The sequence below is a fragment of the Ursus arctos genome, unplaced genomic scaffold (assembly GCF_023065955.2).
Source record: "Ursus arctos isolate Adak ecotype North America unplaced genomic scaffold, UrsArc2.0 scaffold_23, whole genome shotgun sequence".
Lineage (NCBI taxonomy): Eukaryota > Metazoa > Chordata > Mammalia > Carnivora > Ursidae > Ursus > Ursus arctos.
In genome coordinates, this window is record NW_026622908.1 from 6,348,710 (window position 1) to 6,371,621 (window position 22,912).

Genomic DNA, 22,912 nt, shown 5'->3' on the forward strand with positions numbered 1-22,912 from the left:
CCACCTGTTGGCACCATCATGCCACAGGACGGACCCTGGGCCACCGTGGCGACATGGCACAAGGGCTCTGGGGCCCTCGTGCTTCAGAGCCATGACTTGAAAGATGGAGCTCCCCGGGGGACGGCGGAGGAGGGCAGTGTGGCTGCCAGGGCAATGTGGGTGAATTGCTGCCCCAGAGGGCTTTCGGGGCTAACAAAGGACACATTAAAAACGCAAAAACAGAAACAATGCAAAACAAACAGTGTAAAATATAGAAAGGGAGTGAGAGAGGCCAGCAGCATCGTTCATAGTCCCTGAGCTGTGGGGGATTGTCAGGTTGGGTGAGCGCATTTTTCTTCTGAAATGGTTTCTGCATAGACTGTGCAGAGCTTTACTCAACCACCTCCTGGCAGAGTAACACAATCCATGCTCTTAGGTCATAAAACCATATAATTTCACATCGAAAAGAAACCTTAGCAGGGCTTCTTAACCTGGGGTCCCCCCAGGGGTCTGTGGATAGAACTGAATTTCAATATAATTGGTTTTCTTTGTAATCCTATGAATTTTATTTTATGCATTTCAAAACAATATTCTGAGAAGGGGGTCTGTAGCAGATGTTGGAAAGCGCCCTTCTGCATATCCCCTGGACCTTTCCGTGGGCTGGAGCTGGCTTCCAACTGCTGCGCCTGAGATCTCTCCTTTCCACCAGCTATGCAAAGAAGCATTGCCTGGTGCCCATGTGTGGCAGGCTGGAAGTGCCCAGGCCTGAGCACCTGGGAGCAGGTGTATAATTACCCCAGCTCCCTCCCCCTTCAGGTGGGAAAGTGCTGAGAAGTGGTCTTGCATTCCTTGTCCCAGAAGAGCCTGTGGGACTAAGTTCCAGTTGTCCACTTAATTGGCTGCCTTTCCTTCCCACTTCTCGATGGGTATTTCCTTCACCTCCCAAATAAATTACTTGCATTCGAGATCGGCTTGCTGAAGAACCTAGACAAAGATAACGTCCACAGATAGGTCAACAGATTACCAAAAGGGTCCATGGCAACAACAACAACAACAAACCATAAAGGAGGCCCTGCAAGATGTAATACCGCTCTTCCCTTAGCACAATCCCCATTTCACAGATGAAAGATGGGCACAAAGAGCTAAGCGTCTCGCCCACACGGGGGAGCCATGATGTAGGGCATTCCCGCATTCCCGTCCTATGCCTACTGTTGTCATGATGCTTTTCCACACACCACTCTTTTGGCTTCGCTTCTCTTTTCTTCTTATTTCTTCCCAAACCCTCTCCAGCAGCAGCCATTGGCCCAGCACTGCTTGAAAGCAGGGCCCTTGGCTGGATACTGTTTTCCCCTCTGCCCTAAATGAGGGCACTAGGCAGGGGCTTGCGCCATGTGAGGCTACCTCTGCTCCCTGTTCTGAGCTGAGTTCTTGCCCTGAGATGAGCTGTGGCCAAGTGCAGGAGCGGAGTCTCTCCGACCACATTCAACACAAATACCATTTCGCTTAAGCCAGATGGTACCTGCATATAAGATTGATCTGTTCCAGGATTCCACAATAGGGTTTGACACAGGGCTGGCAAATAGAATTCTTGTTTTGTTTACAATTTACAGCATTTACTTATAAAGAACATTGCTCCAATTACGATTTTGAACTACATTTAGAAATTAATATAATGAAAGGAGGATGTACAGATGGGAGGTAGAAGGAAAATAGAGATACAATTACAATAGGAAGTCAGGCTTAAGTTACACAGAAATACACAGTAATAATAGCAGTAAGAACAATGATGACGATAATAAAGCTCTTTACATTGATTATCTCATTTAATCCTTATAAAAACCTCAGGAAGCTGGTATTATTGTTTTTAGCTGAAGGAACTTTTTTAGATGAGGAAACTTCCAGAAAAAATGTTTAATGTTTTGCTATGCTTAAAAGTTACCTCTTTTTTTTCCTTTACTCTTCCTTCTTATTAAAAAAAAAAAATGCTCCTTTCCCCCTCTTCTCTCCAAGTTGAAGAATTAATCTTGGCTTGCTGTGACGACAATAGTCTGATTAAATTCTTTATTTTTTACCTTATTTGGAATGGCTTGTAAGAACTTATTCTATGATTGTCTCTTAGTTAATGAGTACGAGTCTCTCTTTTATACATTTCGACCCAGAAAATAAAGTCAAACAAACATCATTTCAGGTCTTAGGGGTAAATTGTTGTCAGGCAAGGTGACTTTCCCAGAATTCCACAGCACCAGGAATCCTAGCCAGGAAGCAAGTATCAGGAGAGGAAAGTAAAAACAAAAACAAAAAGAAAAAAACCCTTGGCCAAGGTAAGCTTTATCTGCGGGCTTTGAAAGGTGATTCTTTGGACACAACAGCCTTGCCCTCCATAATGTATTCAGTGCCTCAACATGATGATTGAAAAGAAGAAATCCAACTCTGTGATTTCCCCATTCTGGAACTTTCACTGCATCACCACCAGATCGTTTCCCTTATGAATTGTCATTCATTTCACTTATCCATATGGTATAATCACCCAATACATTGTTACTATTATTACTTTAAACCTTTACCAATTAAAAGTAAGAAATATTAACAATTTTTATTTATCTTCACTTATTTCTTCTCTGATACTTTTCCCTTTGTAATGCAGATTCAAGTTCTGACTTATAAAATTTTTCTTCTGCCTAAAAAACTTCTTTTAACATTTCTTGGGATGAAGATTTGTTAGTAATGAATTCTCTCAGTTTTTGTTTATCAGAAAATGCCTTTATTTCTTCTTCATTTTTGAAGGATAATTTTACGGAATATAGAATTCTAGGTAGTTTTTTTTTTCTTTTAAGACTTAAATTCTTCACTCCATTATGATTTCTGATGAGAAGTGTCCTGTATTCTTATTTTGTTCCTTGGCAGGTAAAGTTCTCCTCATGACCACCCCCCACTCTGGCTTCATTCAAGAATTTTCTGTCTTTGTTTTTTTTTGGGGGGGGGGTGTGTGTGTGTGTGTCTATGTGTGGCTTGACTATGATAGTCTGGGTGTAGATTTCTGATATTTATTGATATTCTCTGAGCTTTCTGGATCTGTGATTTAGTGTGTGTCATTGATTTGGGAAAATACCCAGCCATTATTACTTGCAGTATTTCTTCTGCTCCATTCTCTCTTTCCTCGTCTCCTGATATTCCCATACACATGTTATACCTTTTGAAACTGTCCCAAGGTTCCCAGATGTTCTGTTGTTCTTTATTATTATTCATTCATTCATTTTCCTCTTTCTATCTCGTTTTCAGAAGTTTCTATTGATCTATTTGCAAACTCGCTGGTTATTTCGTTGGTGCGTCCCGTCTACTAATAAACTCATCAAGGTCAATCTTAATTTTTATTACAGTCATTTTGATCTCTAACATGTCCTTTCGATTCTTTTTTTAGCATTTCCATATCTCTGTCTGCACGACCCATCCATTCTTGCATGCTGTCTGCTTTTTCCACTAGGCTTTTAACATAGTAATCATGGTTATTTTACATGCCCTGTCTGATAATTCTAATACCCGGGTCATATTTGAGTCTGATTCTCATGCTTGCCTTATCTTTTTGGGCTGTATTTTTTCTTGACTTTTAGCATGGCTTGTAGTTGTTTTTTTGTTGTTGTTGTTTTTTGTTTTTGTTTGTTTTGATAGCCAGACATGTTGTATTGGGTAGTAGGAATTAAAATAAAAAGAATGTGAGGATTTGGGTTAATCTGGGTAGAATTTAGCCTATGTTTACTGTTTGCTGTACATGCTAGCTGCTTCAGATTTCCCCCATGTCCTTGTTATAGTCTCCTCTGTCGTCTTTGGGCTTCCCCACATACTCTTCCTCAAGAGAGTCTTACAGTTCTTTCAGCTAAAATCCACTATTACGCTGGAGGCCTGTTGGTGTGGTGCTAAGATGGGTAGGAGGGGGAGCATTGTCTAATCTTATGATTAAATCTTGGTCTTTCAGCAGGCTTGTGACTCTGAGCGGTGGTCTTCACAAGTGTTTCTATGTTGGCATAGCTCCCCCCAGCCTTAGGCGGCACAAAAAAAACTAGAGGGAGCCGGAATTGGCAACTGGCCCTTATCCCAGATAGGATAAGGCTCTGGTGATTTTTTTCGTTCCTGGAAAGTAAGCCTTGCTTGTGGAGAATGGCCTGGGCATACGTCACAATGATTATTCTTCCGTTTTCCCTGCCAGAACCACCAGGGAATTCTTGTTGGGTCTTCAGCTTTTCCTAGAGGAAAAGAAAGATCATGAACGAACGTGTGGTGGTTCCCCCACGACTGCAGTCCCCAGGAGCCTTCCACGTCCATGCTGACTCACGCTTAGCTTCAGATAATTCAGCAACATTGCTCACCGCCTTAGCGTTCCCACGAATTTATGGCTCCAGCAGCTTCAGCTCCAAGTAAGCAGATCTCACCTGCATCTCTTTAGATTCACTGGTCTCTCCAGATCTTGGGATGTTTGTCTACCTTGTTACCTCAGCTCTCTGATGGGACTAAGAAAAGTCATTCATGTTTCATTTTCTCATTTTTTTTTTCATTTCTTTTGCTGTAAAGATGGAAGCGGTGATCTGTAAGCTCTTTACATGACATTTTTAACCTTAGAGTGGAAGCTTATGACATAGAAGATGGATAATTCTATCTTTTTTTTAACCTAAGGGATTTTGAAAAAAAAGAATAGAGACGGGGCGGGGGCGGGGAGGGAAGTGCTGATCCCCAGGCTTTCATGTCTCCTCCCCTTCATCTCAGAACTGAAACTTAAGGGGAGTGGCTTAGAAACATCCAGACTGGCATGAAAGGAGCATGGACGGGGGTTTTCTGCCCTGTTTCAGATAGAGGGTGGGTGTGTGTGCTCTCCTGGCAGCTGACCCCTTACCCCGCCACTTTGACAGTGCAGAAAAGTTAGTAGAAGGAGGTACTGGCTTACAGCTCTCCTAAACCTCTCTTGGTTCCCATGGGGTGTGTAAAAGACTCAGAAGTTTCTGAAAGGGGACTTAGAAGGCTGTTGATTTGGAAGCAGTTAGACCTGTCATGGAGTCCATTGTAGAAATGACAGGGGTGAGTCCCAGCAGAGGATACAGAATGGAGGCCAGGGCTGGTGGTGTCTTGCCAGGTGCAGAGCCTCAGATGGGTCTCCAGTGCCAAGGAGAGCTGAGAGGAAGATCACTTGGCAGGGAAAGCTACCGGGTCCAGATTAAGCTGCGAGGCAGAAAACAAAGCTAAACACTTGCCACAGACTCAGGCACAAATGGGATGGATGCCATCAGACAGAAGTCATTATGCCAGAGCCTGGAGGACAGCACAGGAATGCCTCACAGATCTGAGGCCCCCTCCCCAAGAACAGCCTGAGATGCCAGGTAAGACAGCCCCTTCGCCATACACCTCGATGTCCTCTTGACGCGGCTCTTCGGCTTCTTGCATGAGATCCAAATTACAGATCGGACGAAGAAAGCTAATTATTTTCCAGCACAAGAAGAGTGCCGGAGAAGTTTAGACGTTTAAATACAATCTATTTTCTCTGTATCCGTCTGAGGACAGCGGGCAGTTGTGACTCTACTTCATCTCCTTTTCATCGCTCTGACTGAGGTTCTTTAGAACGTGCGTCAGTCTCTGAAGGTACCTTATTGATGTATTTGATTTTTCTGTCTGCCCTGGTACAGAGAGAGCTCTGAGACAACAGTAACCCGGCCTGTTTCAGTCCCCACTGGTCCCCAGCCCCTAGGCACATCGAAGATGCTCAATGAATACCTGTTGATTAAGTAGTGCTGTGTAAAGCCTCTCTACCGGATGACACAATGGTGCGCGGATTTTGAGCCTCAAAGAATGATTGTATTAACTAATATTTATTACATGCTAAGCATGTATTGATTCAATATTTATATCGGTACAATAACAATGAAGGTAGTACTATTATTATCCACAGTTCCCAAATGAGGACGACATGAAGGCACAGAGAGGTCAGGCCATCTGGCCAAGGTCACAGAGCCTGCAGGGGCCAACGAGGCAGTCCGACCGCAGAGGCCGCGTGCCGGTCCGGCGGGCCACGCCGCCTCTCCAGCCTCCTGTGTGGCCTCAGCTCACCGCCTGCCCCCTCCTCCCTCGCACCAGATGAGCCGCAGACGGCTAAGTAGGCAGCGAACACTTCTCAAGATGTTTTCATCGATTTTGCCAACACTCAGCTGCTTTATCGGCTCTGATGAAACATTTGTGACAACCACAGCAATTGCAATGATCATTTCCATGCTGAAAACATTTGCCTACAAAGCAGACATTTTCTCTTCAAAGTAAACATTGGTGCTGCTGAGAAGCTGCCACCCCTACCCATACATGCTGCTTCCTAGAATTTAGAATACCTCTGAGGCAGCGCGCCCCCAAGCACCGCAGACAACAGACCAGGCAAAGTGATGATGTGACGCCTCCTCCGTCTCCTCCGGGCGTCCCACCTGACGCTCCCAGGTCAGGCCCCAGGCGGCTCCCTTTATCCCCGCCTTCATCCCCCTCACCCCGCGCTTACTTCACACATACTACTAACCCTTCCCAATTGTGCGTCTATTCGGTCCCCGTTCTACAGGAGAAGATACTGATGATCTTCAGCCCTGCACTTAGTGCATTTGCTTAATTAAGTCGGCAATAGTAACCAGGAGAGGACCTTTAGAGCCCCCAAACCCGGTTCATAGAAAAATAAGACAGAAAGCAGTAGAGCAGGACGGGCGGAAAGAACCCTCTTAGGGCAGTTTCCCTCAGTGTATTTCAGTAAGTCCTATTCCAAGAGATACTAACGGGGCATTTGGCATGGATGCTGGGGTGGGAAGGCCCTCACCGCCAAATAAGACTAATAAATGCGGAGTTAAACTTAAAGTAAAAAGGCTTCTTGTCAGCAGGACTTCTCAGAGCCAAGGCGCCCAGTGAATCTCCAGAAAGGGCAGTCGTGCATAGCATTTTGCAAATGCGTTTGACCACAGAGCTGCTTCTCTGCCAGGATCTTCAGGGTCTTAGCAGACCATAAATCCCACCTAAAGAAATGCTTTCTGCAGAAGCACAGGGAGAACGCTGGTCTAACAATATTTGCATGGGCGTGGATGGGCGGAAGACAGCCTATTGCTGGCATAGATGAAGACTTCCCGAGAAGGCAAAGGCTCTCTCTAGGCCCAGACGGCATATCGGCAGGAACGGCCTCCCAGAATGTGCTGTAGACACGACGCGATGGACCATTACGTGCCAAGAACCATGCTGGGTCCTCTCTTGGATGCTGATTTTGCCCTCAGAGCTCTGTGAGCTTGGCGTTATCTTCCTCTTGCTCGGATGAGGAATCGGGGATCAGGGAGGTTGGGCAGTGGGCTCACGCAGACGAGATAAGAGTCTCTTGGACTCCAATCCGGTGCCACCTCTGTTTCTCCTCACCGCTTCGATGAAAAAGAAAACCCAAAAAGGTGGGGCAAAAGTTGCAAGCAGTTCACCTTTCACATCTGCAAGACCCAGCGTCTCCTTGTTGGTCCTCTCCTTGCAGGACCTGACCAGAAAGCCCCTTCCCCCGGGGCAGCCTACAGGCAGGACAGACCCCCAGCCCAGGCGGACAGAAGCTTCTCCCCACACCTCATCTATACACCGAATCACGAACTTCGCCGGTGCTCTTAAGTGATTGTGACTGTTTCATTTTCGAAATATCAGTCGGCCTGTTCGAGTAATTTTATACTTAAATTATTTAAATGCAATCTATCCATTGAAGCAATTTCCCCTGCACAGGAGAAGTGTTTTCTTTTTTAGGGAACTGAAGCATGATAAATAAATGAATAAAGACTTGTAGCAGTGTCTCTCTCTCCTGAAGAAAGCACTTCGCTGCGAGTCCCTCCTGTCAGAAATCTGGGAACTCATAATATTCCCCGTGGTTCTGCCGCTCAGCATTAAAAATAACCAAAGACTCGAGTCACGGGTTTTTTTCTTCTAGACACGAAGCACATTTTACGCCACAATGCCCGGGATGACACAGGGACGGCTCAGAGCTTGCTAATATTCTCCGCTGCCTCTCTCCCCAGGCCTGCGAGCAGTTAGAATGGCTTAGTGGTGATCACAAATGCTGTCCCATTTGGAAAGCACTTCTTTAAGGCAGTGCAGATTAAAATTCATGAAAGGCGGCTTGCTTGCATAAATAAATTAAAAGCAGCAAAACTAAAGTTTAAACACCCATACACAACTGGCATTTTGCAAACACCATATGCACCGTGGTTCTCAATTCTGGGCTGTCATGCAAGAAGTAGGGAAAGAGGCCTCCTTGGGTTTGAATGCATAAAACTGGAAGCACCTTGATCACCTTTGGCACAAAGGAGCCCCAGCAGCAAAGTGTGAACTAATTGATTTGAACCTTGTCTAAATGCATATGGATTTTAGGGGAGCATGCCAATATCTGGAGAGTATTGTAAAAAGAAACCGAGAGAGAGAGACAGAGCCCAGGCTTTGCGACCAGGCAATGTCAGATTCAGATCCTTACTCTTGAAATCGCTGTTACCTTGGGTAAATCATGGGAAGTCTCAGATACCCAGTTTTCTCATCTGTAAAACAGGTGTAAGAAAACTAACCTAGAACCGTCGACTGTTGTACGGAGAGTGAATGATACACTGCACATAAACAGCTGGGAGTCCCCTTCTCCCCGCTTTTACCTTATATTTATACAGTGGGGGCACTGTGGAAAGGGAGTGAGTTCTGGGGTCAGAAGCCTCGGATCTGAGCCCCAGCTCTGCTACTCACTGACTCTCTGATGTCGGAGAACTCACTTCATGTCTCTGGGCCTCAGCTTCTTCAACTTGTAACGTGAAGACGGTAACATGACCTCTCTCCCACACATGGATAACATCTGCGAGGGATCTGGTCCTCACGACAGGACAAGGTAGACATGGCTGGCAAGCTTATCTTCAGTTCCGTAGCAAAAAACAAAACTAAAACCAAAACAACAAAACTCAAAATCAAACCAAAACCACATAAACTGATGCTAAGAGAGGGCAGGGTGAGCCCCGAGTGACTTAGCAGGTGAGTGGCAGATCCGAGACCAAAGGGCAGATGAGCCTAACTCCTCTGTCCATGCATCCTTGGCACTCCTCTCACCCCCAGTGCCTCTTGCCACCCCAGGGATGCTCAGGGCCTGCCAGGCAAGCACCTGGTCCTGTTCTATCCCAGCCGTAGGCATTTGGGGGCCCGCCCCACCCTGATGGAATGAGTTCATTTTCATCCCTATACTCCAAAGCCTTGCTGCCAAATTCTGATTCCTCAGTGCAATTGGCATCGATGGGTTGGATTTCAGTCCCTCTGAAGTAGAAAATATGCTTCTTGCTAGGGTTTTCTGAATCCCCAAGCTGCTGTCTCAGACAGGAGAGTGCTGGGGGCTGGAGCTCCACAAAGCTTGTACATGGGAGTGCTGAGTTCATGGGGTCTGCCTAAGTTGGCTTGGAATGGGACACTCTTTCTGAACTGCTCTAGTGGGGAATCATGTCAGGAGCCCGGGAGTGCCCGTCTGTCATTCTCTAGCGGGAACCTGCCAGCAAAACATTAAACCTCAGGGGTCAACAAGAATCAGGCCCAGGCCCAAGGGTGCAGATTCTAAAACACAAATTACATCTGTCAGTAGTCTTGGTGGCGAGCAGCGGAAATACATTCTGGCTATTTTAACTAGATTAAAAGTGTGAAAGGGTAGACTGGTAGATTTCAGATTTTAAATTCTTCTCTAAAAAATACCTAGAAATGCTAGAAAGAAATAATAAAATGTATATGAGCTTAGAAGGGTTTTAAGAAAGTAAGAGAAATCCCGGGAGGATTATAATAAAGGGGAAACTACACCCCTGTGAGTTGGTCCTGCAACTTCCCTGGTAAGTAGGTGGGGAGGGGTACAAGGGTGTCCGTCTCATCGACCTAAAGGCTTGGATTTTTATGCCTACGTTGGAACAGGAGACCCAGCCTTGGGCCTGCACAATTTGATGCTTGAGCAAAGGCCTAAAGTCAGGACACTCCGAGTGATAGAACAAACTTAAAAATCCACTCAATCCATTCTTTTTGTATCAGTTTGCTTGTCTATCTTGATTGAGTTCTGAGAGCAAAAATAAAATCTTCTCTAAGAATATATAACCATAAGGACAGGCCTCACACAGGTTTAGAGATCAGAGTTATGTTATCCATGTTGTTTGGTGACCCTGCCCTCCCAACACAAGACATTAACTAAAAAACTAGACCCAAACAAGGTATACTTTGGGGAATCTGGCAGAAACAAGACTAGAAAACTTGGGCTGGGGGGGGGGTGAGCCTTCAACCCTAGTGGTATAGGAGTCATAGACTCATACAGATACAATCCCACTTAAGATGTGTACATAATTCAATATTATGAAATATTTGAATGTAGCAGAGATGCCTGGTTAGTTATCTCAAGAATTTCCACATTCCCTTGCTTAGATCTTAAAAGTTACCAAATGCCCTAGCAGCTAGGGGTGGCCGTATGACTAAGTTCTAGATAGTAGATTATGAACAGAAGTGTTGTATGGCAGCTTCCAGTAAATTTCCCCAAAAGACAGCTGACAGGTGCCCTTTGCTCCTTCTTTTTGCCCACCCTGCTTTTTGGATCATGGAATGATGGCTGTTGCTCCATCTTGGACCATGAGGACAACTGTGGCATCACCTTGTCACCACTGGACTGTTTACATCACATCAGGACATTGATATGAGAAGAAAAGAAACTTCTATTTTATATATTTCTGTAACTCACAGTAAAAGCAAACCCTAACTAATGCAATGAGGGAAAATATACCATGAGTTAAGTCACTGGGTAAAATAAACAGCAAGGCTGTTGCCAAATAAAAATTAGATAACATAAATGTTGAAAAATGATTAATTAATTGTCTAAGTGATTAGAAGCATGAAAGAAAAAATGGAATATATGAGAAAAGGGCAAGACATTAAGGAAAACAGGCAGATTTTTAAAAGAATCAATAACGTTAATAGATTTAACAATTAAGTCATTGAAACAAACCAACAAAAACCTCCATGGGTTAAAGAACCCCATTACCTGGAAAGAAAGAGACAATTAGTGACCTCAAAGGTACACCTGAGAAAATTACCCAGAATGCAGCACAAAGAAAGAAAGAAATGGAAACAAATAAGGGAATTTGAAAGATGTGAAGATTGGAATGAAACTATCTAACACATAACTACTCAGATTTCCAAAAAGATATAATACAGAGAATGGAAGAGATGCAATATTTGACTAGCTAACAGTGGAGAATATTCTATATTTAATAAAAGGCACAAATTATAAGATTTGAGATTCACAATTAGCCATATGAAAGAGATTAGATACACAGATGATAGCTAGGTAGGTGGACGGATACACAGATGCTAGATAGATATCCACAAAGAGATACATTACATTGAAACTTTGGAACTCCAAAGGAAAGATCTCAGAAGTAATGAGAGAAAGGACCGCATTGCAAAAATGAATGATGATCAGTGAACTTGGAAACCAGGTGAATAAACCTAAATCAACATTAAATGATTACAAATTATGACTAACTTGAAGGTGGAAGAAGAAAGTGGAACTAAAATACAGGACAAAAAGACCATGTGAAATGGGAGGAGGGTGATTGGTGCTCTAATACCCCTTTGTTTGCTGCTGTTGTATTTACACTCTGGTGACATAAGGCAAGCGTGTTAAAAAATTTAAGGGTAATGACTACAAGAAAAGATACAGAATGAAAAACTTCCAAATCTGTGATGGGGTAAGAGAATAAAGAAAACACAGTCGATTCATTAAAAGACAGGAATTTAAAAAAAAGGCAGCAATGTAGAAAATCAGAGGAAATAAACAAATAAGGGAATAGAATAGAGAAATGAGAAAATAGAATAGAACAGGAATAGAATTATATATATATATATATATATATAATATATATAATTCTACAAATAGAATTGTAACTATATATATTTATTATCTATCTATATCTAATATATATAGCTATTTATTTATTTATTATCTATCTATCTATCTTCCCCCTAAATAAAAGCATAACAAAGTTGGATGTGTCAATTCAGGCTTTGATGAGATCTTTCTTCTCGAAACATGTTGGCAATATTAGGGCTTTTAGAGGGCAAATACGTAATTTTCTCTCCCCTCTCCCATACCAACTGAGATACAGGCATAGCAGCCAGATATATGGAAATCAAAGTATCCCTCATTGCTGATAACTGCTCCATTGTATGCTCAGGTATGTGACAGACAGCACAGTCCTGCTTATGTGGAGCCCCAGTAGTTAGACTGACTTGCTCACCCAGGGACAGACAGTATTAGACAGCCTTACACCTCCCCACTAAGGGACAGAGTCACCCCCTGTAAAAGTTACAACATGAGGAAGAAGAGAAGAATCCATATTGTCTGCAAGAGACAGATACAACAAATAGATACAAAAAGGAGGAAGAAAAAAGAGAGAGAGAGAGAGAGGGAGAAGGGGACTGAGCTTGCCATGCTCAGCTTCAGGCCCCAAAATCACCAGTCTTGGGAATAGAGGGTGGGACAAAACAACAGCATTCCGCCCCAGCAGAGCTTCAGCCGCAGGGCAGCATGAAGCCTGGAGACACTAGATTCTCATCTGAGAGTCTTACTAGACAAAAGAGAAAAATCAAGATTCCAAAACAGTACAGCCAGGCTATAAAGCAAATAACCACAGCTGTGTACCAGAAACAGAACAGAAAGGCAAACACCTAGTGGATAGGCCACATGGGCCTGTTGGGCCCCAGGCCAGAATTTGGGCTGTGATCAGTTCAGTTCCAGCAGAGCAAAGGGGCTGAAAGTGCTCAACACAAGATGAGGGCCTGTGCTGGGGTGTGGCTGCTTGCCTTGGAAACTGGAAACATTCCCCAACGGACACTGAAGCCAGAGAGGTTAGAGGACAGGTATAGCCTCCCAAATAAGGAGGCTGCTGGCTTAGTGATTCATTCCTCAATCAACCCAATATCCCCATGTGATGATGAGTATTGCCATGTGACAGGAGACCTGATTCTCCACTGGGGATTTGGTGCCCAGTGAAAGTGACCTTGAGAACCAGTGTGTAGGGAGAAGAAAGCACCAAGAAAGAGATGGGAAAACAGCCTAAAACAAAACCTCTACTAAAATGACCCTATTGACCAAAACTATAAAATACATTTTAAAAACCCAGAGCTAGGGGCGCCTGGGTGGCTCAGTCCTTAAGCGTCTGCCTTCGGCTCAGGGCATGATCCCGGCGTTCTGGGATCAAGCCCCACATCAGGCTCCTCTGCTATGAGCCTGCCTCTTCCTCTCCCACTCCCCCTGCTTGTGTTCCCTCTCTCGCTGGCTGTCTCTATCTCTGTCAAATGAATAAATAAAATCTTAAAACAAAACAAAACAAAACAAAACAAAAACCCCCAAAGCTAATAAAGAAGCCAACAAAATTAAAAATCAGAACATGTATTCTCTCCATATAAAATTGATTTTGTTAAATCAGTCTGCCAAAGATACTAAAGTGTGAGTATTTAAAATTCTCAAAGAGAACAAGTAAGAAATGAATTCCATTAAATAAGAGCAAGAAATGGTGAAACAAAAAAAAATCAGGAAACGAATGTGAAATATATATGAAAGGGAACCAACTTAGAAGTGAACAATGTAGTCCTTGAAATAAAATACTAAATAAAATAAACTCTTAATCAGACACAGTTGAAATGAGAATGAACCAACTAGAAGTTAACAAAGAATCCATCCACATGTCAGCAGGAAGAGAAAAAGGTTGTTGGGTTTTTTTTAATTAATAAAAAGGACTATTAAGAAAACCAGAGAAGGGGCGCCTGGGTGGCACAGCGGTTAAGCGTCTGCCTTTGGCTCAGGGCGTGATCCCGGCGTTATGGGATCGAGCCCCACGTCAGGCTCTTCCGCTATGAGCCTGCTTCTTCCTCTCCCACTCCCCCTGCTTGTATTCCCTCTCTTGCTGGCTGTCTCTATCTCTGTCAAATAAATAAATAAAATCTTTAAAAAAAAAAAGAAAAAGAAAACCAGAGAAAAGATTGAGAGGCTCCAACGTACATCTAATTGGAATTTTTGATAATAGAATAAATGAAGGAAAAGTGACACTGGATAGAAGAGAAGGACTGAAGAAAGATACGAGGACTTTTGGCTAACCATAGAGGACGAGATGCATTCATTAAGCTCTTACCCTTCCCTAAGTCTCAGTAAAATGACAGTAAATGGATTTTTTATTTTATTTTATTTTATTTTATTTTATTTTATTTTATTTTATTTTATTTTATTATTTTATTTTTAGTAAAGGGATTTTAAATGCCACATATTCAGCAAAGAAAAAAAAGAACAGGAGAGAAGGTAATAGCAACACAATTTTGGAAGCTACCAACCCAAATCCAAATCTGACTCAGAAAACTTGAGAAAGCTGAATCCTAAACAGTGGTGGGAAAAGACAAGAGGCAACCCAGTTTATATCCCAGCATTTTCCAAAGGCTCAGAGACTCACAGTCGCTAAGAACACCAGAGGAAGATGGGGCTAAAACCTGGTGGACTGGGTTGAAACAATCAGCGAGATCCCACATTCTTCACAGCCAGGCAGCTGCTCCTTCTTGCCCAGCAGCAGACTAGAGATTTCTTTATCTAAAACGGTGGTGCTTAAGGTAGCGCCCAGGACCGGCAGCTTCCGCACCGCCTGAGAATTTGTTATACATGCAAATTATTGGGCCCCACCTCGGACTTCCTACAACAGAAAATTTAAGTCTGGTTGGTTTTTTTTTTTCTTTTTTTTAAGATTTATTTTATTTGAGAGAGAGTGTGTGCATGTGAGCAGGGGGAGAGGCAGAGGGAGAGGGAGAGAGAATTCTTAAGTAGGCTCCCTGCAGAGTGTGGAGCAGACACGGTGCTAGACCCCAGGACCCTGAGATCATGACCTGAGCTGAAACCAAGAGTCGGTTGGGGAACCAACTGAACCACCCAGGCACCCCTTTATATCGTTTTTTTTTTTTTTTAACAGGTGAAGTGCGAGAACCACTGCTCTGAAACAAAGGGTTTTCGAACTGCCGGACATTAAGTATAAGTAAGATGTATGTGCATACTAAAGATAAGAAGGACAAGTAAAAGTTCACTTAATGATTGTTGACCCTCAGCATTATTTCCTCCTTGACTCCAGAATGCTGGCAGATAAAGTACCCAGACTCCAGGAAAGAGACCAGCGTCATCACTGGGGCATCTGACAAACACAGAGGGACAAGCCATAAGATGCTGATGTGCAGGGTTCTGCAAGTTAAAGCCCACCCACATCCCCTACCTCGCAGTTGGCAAGGCCCATACATACTTATAGCCTCTATTCAGCTTTGAAGTCTCTCATCCTGGTATACGATCAGACAACTGAGGACCATCAGAAATCCAGGCATTTAATGAAACGTTCTGATATTACAGATAATACAAGAAAATAATGGGGCAACATGGAAAATACGGAGGCTGGGGAAAGGCACACTTTTAAGAATACCCATCATTTATAGCTTCAGAAAATTAATATTGTGACCATGCAAAGGAAGATGGAACCAAAATATCCAAGGAACAAAAAGGTGATCTTGGAAATTAAAAATATGGTAATAAAAATGAAAAATGCAACAGAAAGTTTTAAAAGGAAGATCTCTAAGAAAGTAGATGAAGAGAGGGAAAATCACAAAGTAAAATAAAGATAAAAATATAGGCCCAAGAAATTTCATAATTAAATAATAGAATTTCTAGGAAATCTGAGGAAATGAGATACGTGCAATCATCAAAAATATATTTCAAGAAAATTTCCAAGGACTAAAAAGCAGCAATACTTTCTGATTAAAAGTATTCACTAGAACAATGGACTAAAAAAATAAAAACAAAAAGACCTACACCATCGCATACCATTGTGAAATTTCCAAACAATAGGGTCCATGACAAAATTTCATAAGTTTCCAGAAGAGGGTGATAAAAAACAGATCATGTGGGGTTGGGAATCAGATGTTACAGACCAATATCAAACTGGAAGATGGAAGACAATGGGGCTCTGAGGGAAAATAATTTCCAATCTCGAATTCTATTCCCAAACTATACTAGATAAATAAATGAAGTGTGAGGGTAAAATAAAAACATTTATAGATCAGCACATTCACCAAAAAAAAAAAATCACCTTCCATTCTACTTGTTCCGGAAGCCACTAGAGGATGTGCTCCAACAAAATGAGGGAGTAGTAGGAATGAGTAATAGGAATAAGATGGTGACATGGGGCACGATTAATGAGAAGGCCACTCCGGGGAGAGGGGGACATAGAGCCCCTAAGCTGCCGGGAAGGTAGATGCCTGGAGGGTTGCTGAGCACAAGGCAGGGGTGATTGAAAGAGGTCAGGAGGCGCCTGAAGAGAAAATGATGAAACACCTGATGTGAATGGACGTCTTGAGGGGAGATGTTGGCATCTGGAGGAGAATTTGGAATTTAATTACTGATTTGTACATGCAATCCCAGGCAAATGAAAAATATGACAAATATTAATGCTAGGAAAAACCAAATGCTGTGAGGGAAAGGAAAAACAATCAGTTTGCTAAGTGAATCACTCGTAAAGATCATTACATGGAACAATAATATAAACACTGGATTTTTCTCTCTCAAAACCGTGATATTGCTGTATTATAATGAGAAGGATGTGGGGTATGGGAAGAGTGTGAAGTGGGCTCTGGAGTGCAAAGACAGCTAAATTCTGTCTCCCATCATGGAAAATACTTAGATAATGCCTACGATGAACACTCAGATAGTAATTCCAGTAAAGGAATAAGTAACAAAATTGTCCGCTTTTCACAGAAAAGCAGTTGCCTCTGAGAAGGAGATAATGGAGAGATGAGGACAGAGTGCTTCGGTTTGGTGTAACTGACTTTATAAAGTTCATTCTCCACATGTTGTCCATAATTAATTTTAATTAAAAAAATAAAAACGAAGGAAAGAACTTAAAAGGGAAATACAGTACTGATAAAGGCCTGCGAGGTGGGTTATGACTTTACCTCAGGTATCATAATCTTTTGGGGGCAATGTGTACCCAGATGTGTTCACTTTTTTTCACACTTAGTTTATTTTAGTCAATATATTTCAGGGAGGAGAAAAAGGCTGTTCTTCAGGTGACGTGAAATGTTCCAAGGATATGTTGTTTTTTTTTTTACTGCTCTGGGAGGACAAAGCAGAGAGAGAAATAGGAGCCATTTCTTTCGGTTGCTCCAAGGCCTTGCTGGAGTAACGTGAGAACACAGGGGGCATTTGAGACAAGCCTGACAATGTCACAACAGCAAGCAGCCTCATCTTCCATTCTACGTTTTGAAATAGGAAAGAAAACAGATGAAATAGCTTTTTCATTATTTTCCACATCCCGAAAGGAAATTCACTTCAACTTTAATAACATTTCTATTTCATGCAAACCTTATAAAAATTGCAAACCCCAAATTTGGGGGATAAGGTGGCAGGATGAAAATGTTTCTGCCATCAGTCTTTTTATTATTATTATTATTGAACTAAAAATAAAATCTGTGTTTCTCTTTTGAAGGAGAAAACAGATGGATAATAGCTAATTCAACGAATGGCCGTGAAATCTCAGGAACCTGGCTCACAGCTACGTAGCCAGGAGCAACACCCAAGGTCACGGCACAGAACCAGTCGAGCGCAGACACAAGTCCTGCCTCACCTAGCGCTGACCTTGCAGCTCACACTGATGACACAACCAGCCCTGGACAGTGTCCACCACTGCTCCCACTCAGCCACGAATGATGCTCCCTGTCCTCGACCGCCAGGTCACGAGAGGTTCTTCCGTATAGTCTCCCCTCCTTGCATCACTAGCTCCTGATTTGAAACCCAGGTGGTGTTTCTGCACGTGGGGTTATAACCATCCCAAGTTACAGGGAGAGCTAGGAGGGAGTATCTGGAATTTTCAACTACCCACCAAGACGGCTCACGTGGAAGAGGGGTTTGATGTCAGGCCAATGGCAAAGACATTATAATAGCAATAATGACTATCATAATTTGAGTCCCATAAGGTGGTAGCAAAGCATATAGACTTTGCATTCAGACCCTGGCCCTTCGTTTTCTTAGCAATTCAGCCAAGCCGATTCTCACTTAAAGGCCTTCGTGCCTGCTGATCTCTCTCCCTGGGATTCGTTTCCCTCCAACATGGGATTCTTTGTTACTGATGGGAGAGTCTGCATTGTGTAATGGAGGTCTCAGTTCTTAGATTCCCCACGAAAGATTTGAGGATCCTCACTTGAATAAAGACAACCAGAAGGAAAGCAGCAACCACAAAGCAGTTTATTAAGGACAGTACACTATCAAGGTAGGAGAATGGGCTGGCCTAAGCGGGCAACTGCTCTGAGACTACAGGGGTCTTTTGTTTTTATGTGAGCAGGGTCTTGGGTCATAGACGGGGTGGTTTCTAATGGAGGTTGCTTCCAATCATTTGGGGGACTCCTCCCACAGGTTGGGAAGTGGAGTTTTTGATCCTACAAGGTTTGTACTGGAAACATCATGGCAGCCTTACCCCATGGGGGGTGGGGCTAAAACCGCAAAGATAATGAGTCTAGGGGCAGAGGTGGAAGAGAAGAGCACATGTTCAGCACCTGTGGCTCTTGATCTGTTAACCTCAGGGGTCTTGGAAGCCATAAGGTCAGAATGTTGAGAGGTCTTGGATGCCACAAAGTCGGGATGTTGGGCCCATGGGCTTCTAATATGTCACCTATTTATCATGGTCCTTGCCTCGAGCTCATGACTAATTAACTGCCTACTCTATCATCTTCACTCATCTTATCATCACAATAAGGATTTTCAAAGGCAGATCCTCCTAGGCATTTTCTCGCCCCCTTCCATGATTTATGTCTCTCCCTGGTGCTTACCAGAGTGGCATAAACTATATGGTTTACCTGTTGATCTTCCTTGTTGCTTCTTCCCTACTCCCCACCATCCCACTTTATTGTAAGCTCCAGGAGAGCTGGGGTCTTTTCTGTATTGATTACTGCCATATTCCCCCAAACCCAGAAGACTGCCTGGCACATAGTGGACACCCTATAAATATCTCATGGCTGAATGAATTATGTTCAACACCCAAGTCATTTCTTTAAGACTTAGCTCACTGTCTGTAAAATGGAGTTGATAATAGAAACCACATCATAAGATTGTGTGAAAAACTAAGTAAGATTTTGTTTGTGCCATAAGAGGGTGAGTGCCCCCTTACCCAGCCACCTTGCATTCTTTGCTTTCATCTTAGCCCTCACCTACTGGGTCAGTTAGACTGAAGCCCCCACCGCTTTAGAGAAGGTGCCTTGGTAGAGCCTGAGAACGGAGACACCACATTCTTGGCCATTAAGGTCAATGCTCTCTGTCCAGAAGTAAGATAGAAAATACTTCGGAGAATATGTGATCAGCTGGACTTAGTTTTTCTTGTCTCGCCACCAACCACCCCCATAATATCTTCCAAGGTGGGAAGAGGGAGAGAGCATCTGAGAGGAAGCAATAGGACTCTCAGAGAAGAGGCTCCTTCGCTTTGCACCAGCCTCTCCGGCCCTGGGAGGCAGTTACCAGAGGGAAAGAGTGGTCAGGACAGTCTTCCCGAGGCAGAGGCCCTGGGCACCCTTGAGTCTCCAGTGGCCCCAGCATGGCACTGGAAAACAGCAAGGCTTTCCTCTACCCCACAGAATGGTTTGAGAATCAGGAGAGAAAGATGCCACAGCAGAGAATGGCAGAGACCATGCGGCAGGGACTGGCTGGGACAGAGCAGTGTCTGCATGCCTGGGGCAAGGATACCAATGACCAAACACCAGGAGGTACATCTGGGCAACCACCATCCCTGGAAAAGAATGACCTTGGGCCAGAAGCCTCAGTGTTTTCTCCACCCACACTCATGCCAGGATACTACTCAATTCTAGAATGTAAATGCCACACTAAGCGAAAGGAGCAAAAGGGAAACTTGTGAATTTCCTGAACTCCACGCAACTTAGAGAATACTAAAGTCACTGTGATGCCCCAGTGATGACTAGAATTGGGTGTCCGTCATCATGCAGAATGGGGACTTGACATAAAGTTTTATAAATGAGTGAGTAATTAATAAATAAAAATAATAAAAATAAAGTTGTAGAAAAATACAGAGAATGATGTTTATTTGACTTAGAGTACGTGGCCTATGAAAACTACCTCTACTAAAATATGTAACGAGCACATTATAGCGTCTGGCACTTAGTAAGCGACTAAATAAAAGAAGGCTACTATCATCACAGCTAGGATCTGTCAGACACCAGGGCACTCATTCTGCATGGGTCACCTCTAATTGCCACAGCAATCCTCTAGGAAGATATTTTATTACTTCTATTTTGTATTCAATAAAAATGGGACTTGAAAAGATTCGACTCCTTGGCCAAAGTCACTTGCTTAGGACAGGTCAAAGGTGGGGTTGGAAGCTGGGTTGAGATACATCCAAGGCTCTCACACTGCCTCATAGGGGTTGAGGGTCCTGTCCAGTGACATAGATGTGTGTTCTGTTGACACAGTGGGATGGGGATGCCCTGGACCGGTGGACTGCCATCGGTCACCCCAGTGATCCCAGGCAGCCAGCGGAAGTCCAAATCCATGTTGGCCTCTCCAGAGTTATACCCAGATAGACAGACATTGCTTTGGGATATAGAGAGATCCAGGGGCCAGTGGGTTTGAAAGGAGACACTTTTATCTGATATCCCTTGAGGGACTTCCAATCACTCAGCCCCAAGGTCCTCAACTCAAAAAAGTATGTACGGGTAGGGCAAAGTCTTCCCTCAGGAAGCCTACAAAATAAATTGAGACCCCAGAGGAAGGAAGTCCTTTCCTATCACAGCTGGGGTGGCATCTGAGTGACAGTCCAACTCCAACTGAAATGACGGGTTGGCCCCATTTTGTGAAAGCAAGAGGAACTCAAACAGGGGGTCAGCATCCAAGACAGGAGCTGCAGAACCCAAATGCCACCCAGCAGTGCCAGGGAGTCATGTGGGTCTTGGCTCAGAGCTGTGAAGGGACCAGTGAGGGAGTCAGGGTGGTTTCTATGTTCATAGCCATGCATCCTTGGTTCTTCCTTACTGAGTGCAGCGAGCTAGAGGAACGAGTGCAATTATTCACTGACTTCAGGGTTACTTTGCTCTCTCCTCCCACAAATCACACACACACACACACACACACACACACACACACACACAGGCCTTGGACCCAGTCTTGTTCTTACAAAGGCTGCCTTTTCAGGAATAAAAAACAGTCCTTCACTTCCTTCTACTTGTTGGAGTTGCTATTTAAAAGAGTTATTTGTATCATCCTCCATTTTATCACCCGGGTTCTCCACATTACCCCCAACACTTACCGCACCTTCTCTCCTGGCCTTTATGGGCTCCCGCTGTTTCTGGTGCTTCTCTCAGTGACTGGCAGGGTACAGACTCATGTCAGACGTGGATGTGCCTTGCTTCGGTCAGAAGGTAGGTCTCCCAGGACTGTGGTGTATGGGAATGTCCTCCGCTGTCATCTCAGACCAGGAAGGACCCAAAGCACCCCCAGATTAAGGGCTCCCAGGGCTGTGAACCCAGCCCTCCTCACTCAAGTAGAACTGCTCCTTGTGCTTGAAGAGATGAGGATTTGGGCTCACGGATGAAGCTGTGGGCTGTGGAGGACTTGCTATTTTTCACGTGGTCTGATGATTAAAGCCACAAAAGTGGGTACCAGAGTGGAGGCCAGTTAAAACTGCCTGCTAAAGCCCCACCCTTTTCCCCCGTCTTATAAGATCTCTATGTCCATGCATAATGAAGGGTGGGGGCAGGGTTCCTTGAATGGAAACCTTCTGGACAGAAGCCCAGGAGGGCAGAAGCAGACTCCTCAGCTCTCGGAAACATTAAGAGATTAAGCGATAGGCTCTGGCCAAAGACACGTGCTAACCACACCCAGCAAAAGGGAGGGGGTCTCTGTGTCCAAGACACAGGCTGGAGTGTGTGTTCCAAAACAAAGAAAGTGTTTGGGGGAGGGGGAGGGAGAGGCCAAACCTGCTTCAAAGTATATTATCAAAGTCTTAGGCCCCCTCTGATGGTGGCTTCTACAAACAGAGTTATCTTTATCCTCATTAAAGCTCACCACTCTGGCAGAGAAAGAAATTGCCCAAAGCCATAGCATCAATTAGGTCTCAAAGAGCTCCAAGATAATAACTAGCCATTACTGAGCTCTTAAAACGTGCCAGGCCCTGTTCTAGGTGTGATTTGGTTCTCAAGCCATGGACTCCTTACAACACCCTCTGAGGGAGATATCATTTTTCAGGCAAGGAAACCAAACCACAGAGCACTCAACCCAGATTACACAGCCCAAGGTCAACCAGCTGGGAAGTGACCAAGCTGGGGTTTGAGCCAAGGCAGCCTGGCTCCAGTACTGAGAGCTAAGTCCCCTTACCATATTGCCTCACCTGTGCCCACTTCTAGCAGAGCCCTTAACCAAACATGCCCTGGTTACTAGTTCATCACCTCTGCCCTTGACCATGAGCCCCTTGAGGGCAGAGAATGTATCTGAGTGTTCTCTATTCATCCTCAAATCCTAACAAAAGATTATGACTCTAGTAGGGGTTCAGTAAATGCTGAGTTAAACAATGGGTTTAAACAATTCTTACAAAACTTGCACTATGGCAGAGGAGAAAAGTTCTAAGGAAAAAAAAATTGTTGAACTTTGCCATGTAAGCAGCACCATGCTAAGCACGTTGCATTTATCCCCCACTTCATTCCCCAGAATTCTCTGAGAGGTAAACACTATTATTAGGCTGGTTTCACAGAAGAGAAACTGAGGCACCGGGAATGTAAGTGGCATGGACGCAGTCCCACAACTAGGATTCTCACTCAGACATTTGACTTGATTGCCCTAGCACTTACTTAGGACTGG

General features: G+C 43.9%; 1 long non-coding RNA gene across 1 annotated transcript; it reads right to left on the bottom strand.

Moving 5' to 3' along the window:
- Positions 1–537: 537 nt before the first annotated feature.
- LOC113246610 (uncharacterized) lies at positions 538–21,818 on the bottom strand. The gene is made up of 3 exons (XR_003313027.4): positions 21,366–21,818; positions 8,754–8,915; positions 538–963 (listed from the first exon to the last, which is right to left on the bottom strand). It is a non-coding gene; the product is annotated as an uncharacterized LOC113246610 (long non-coding RNA).
- Between the last annotated feature and the right edge of the window lie 1,094 nt (positions 21,819–22,912).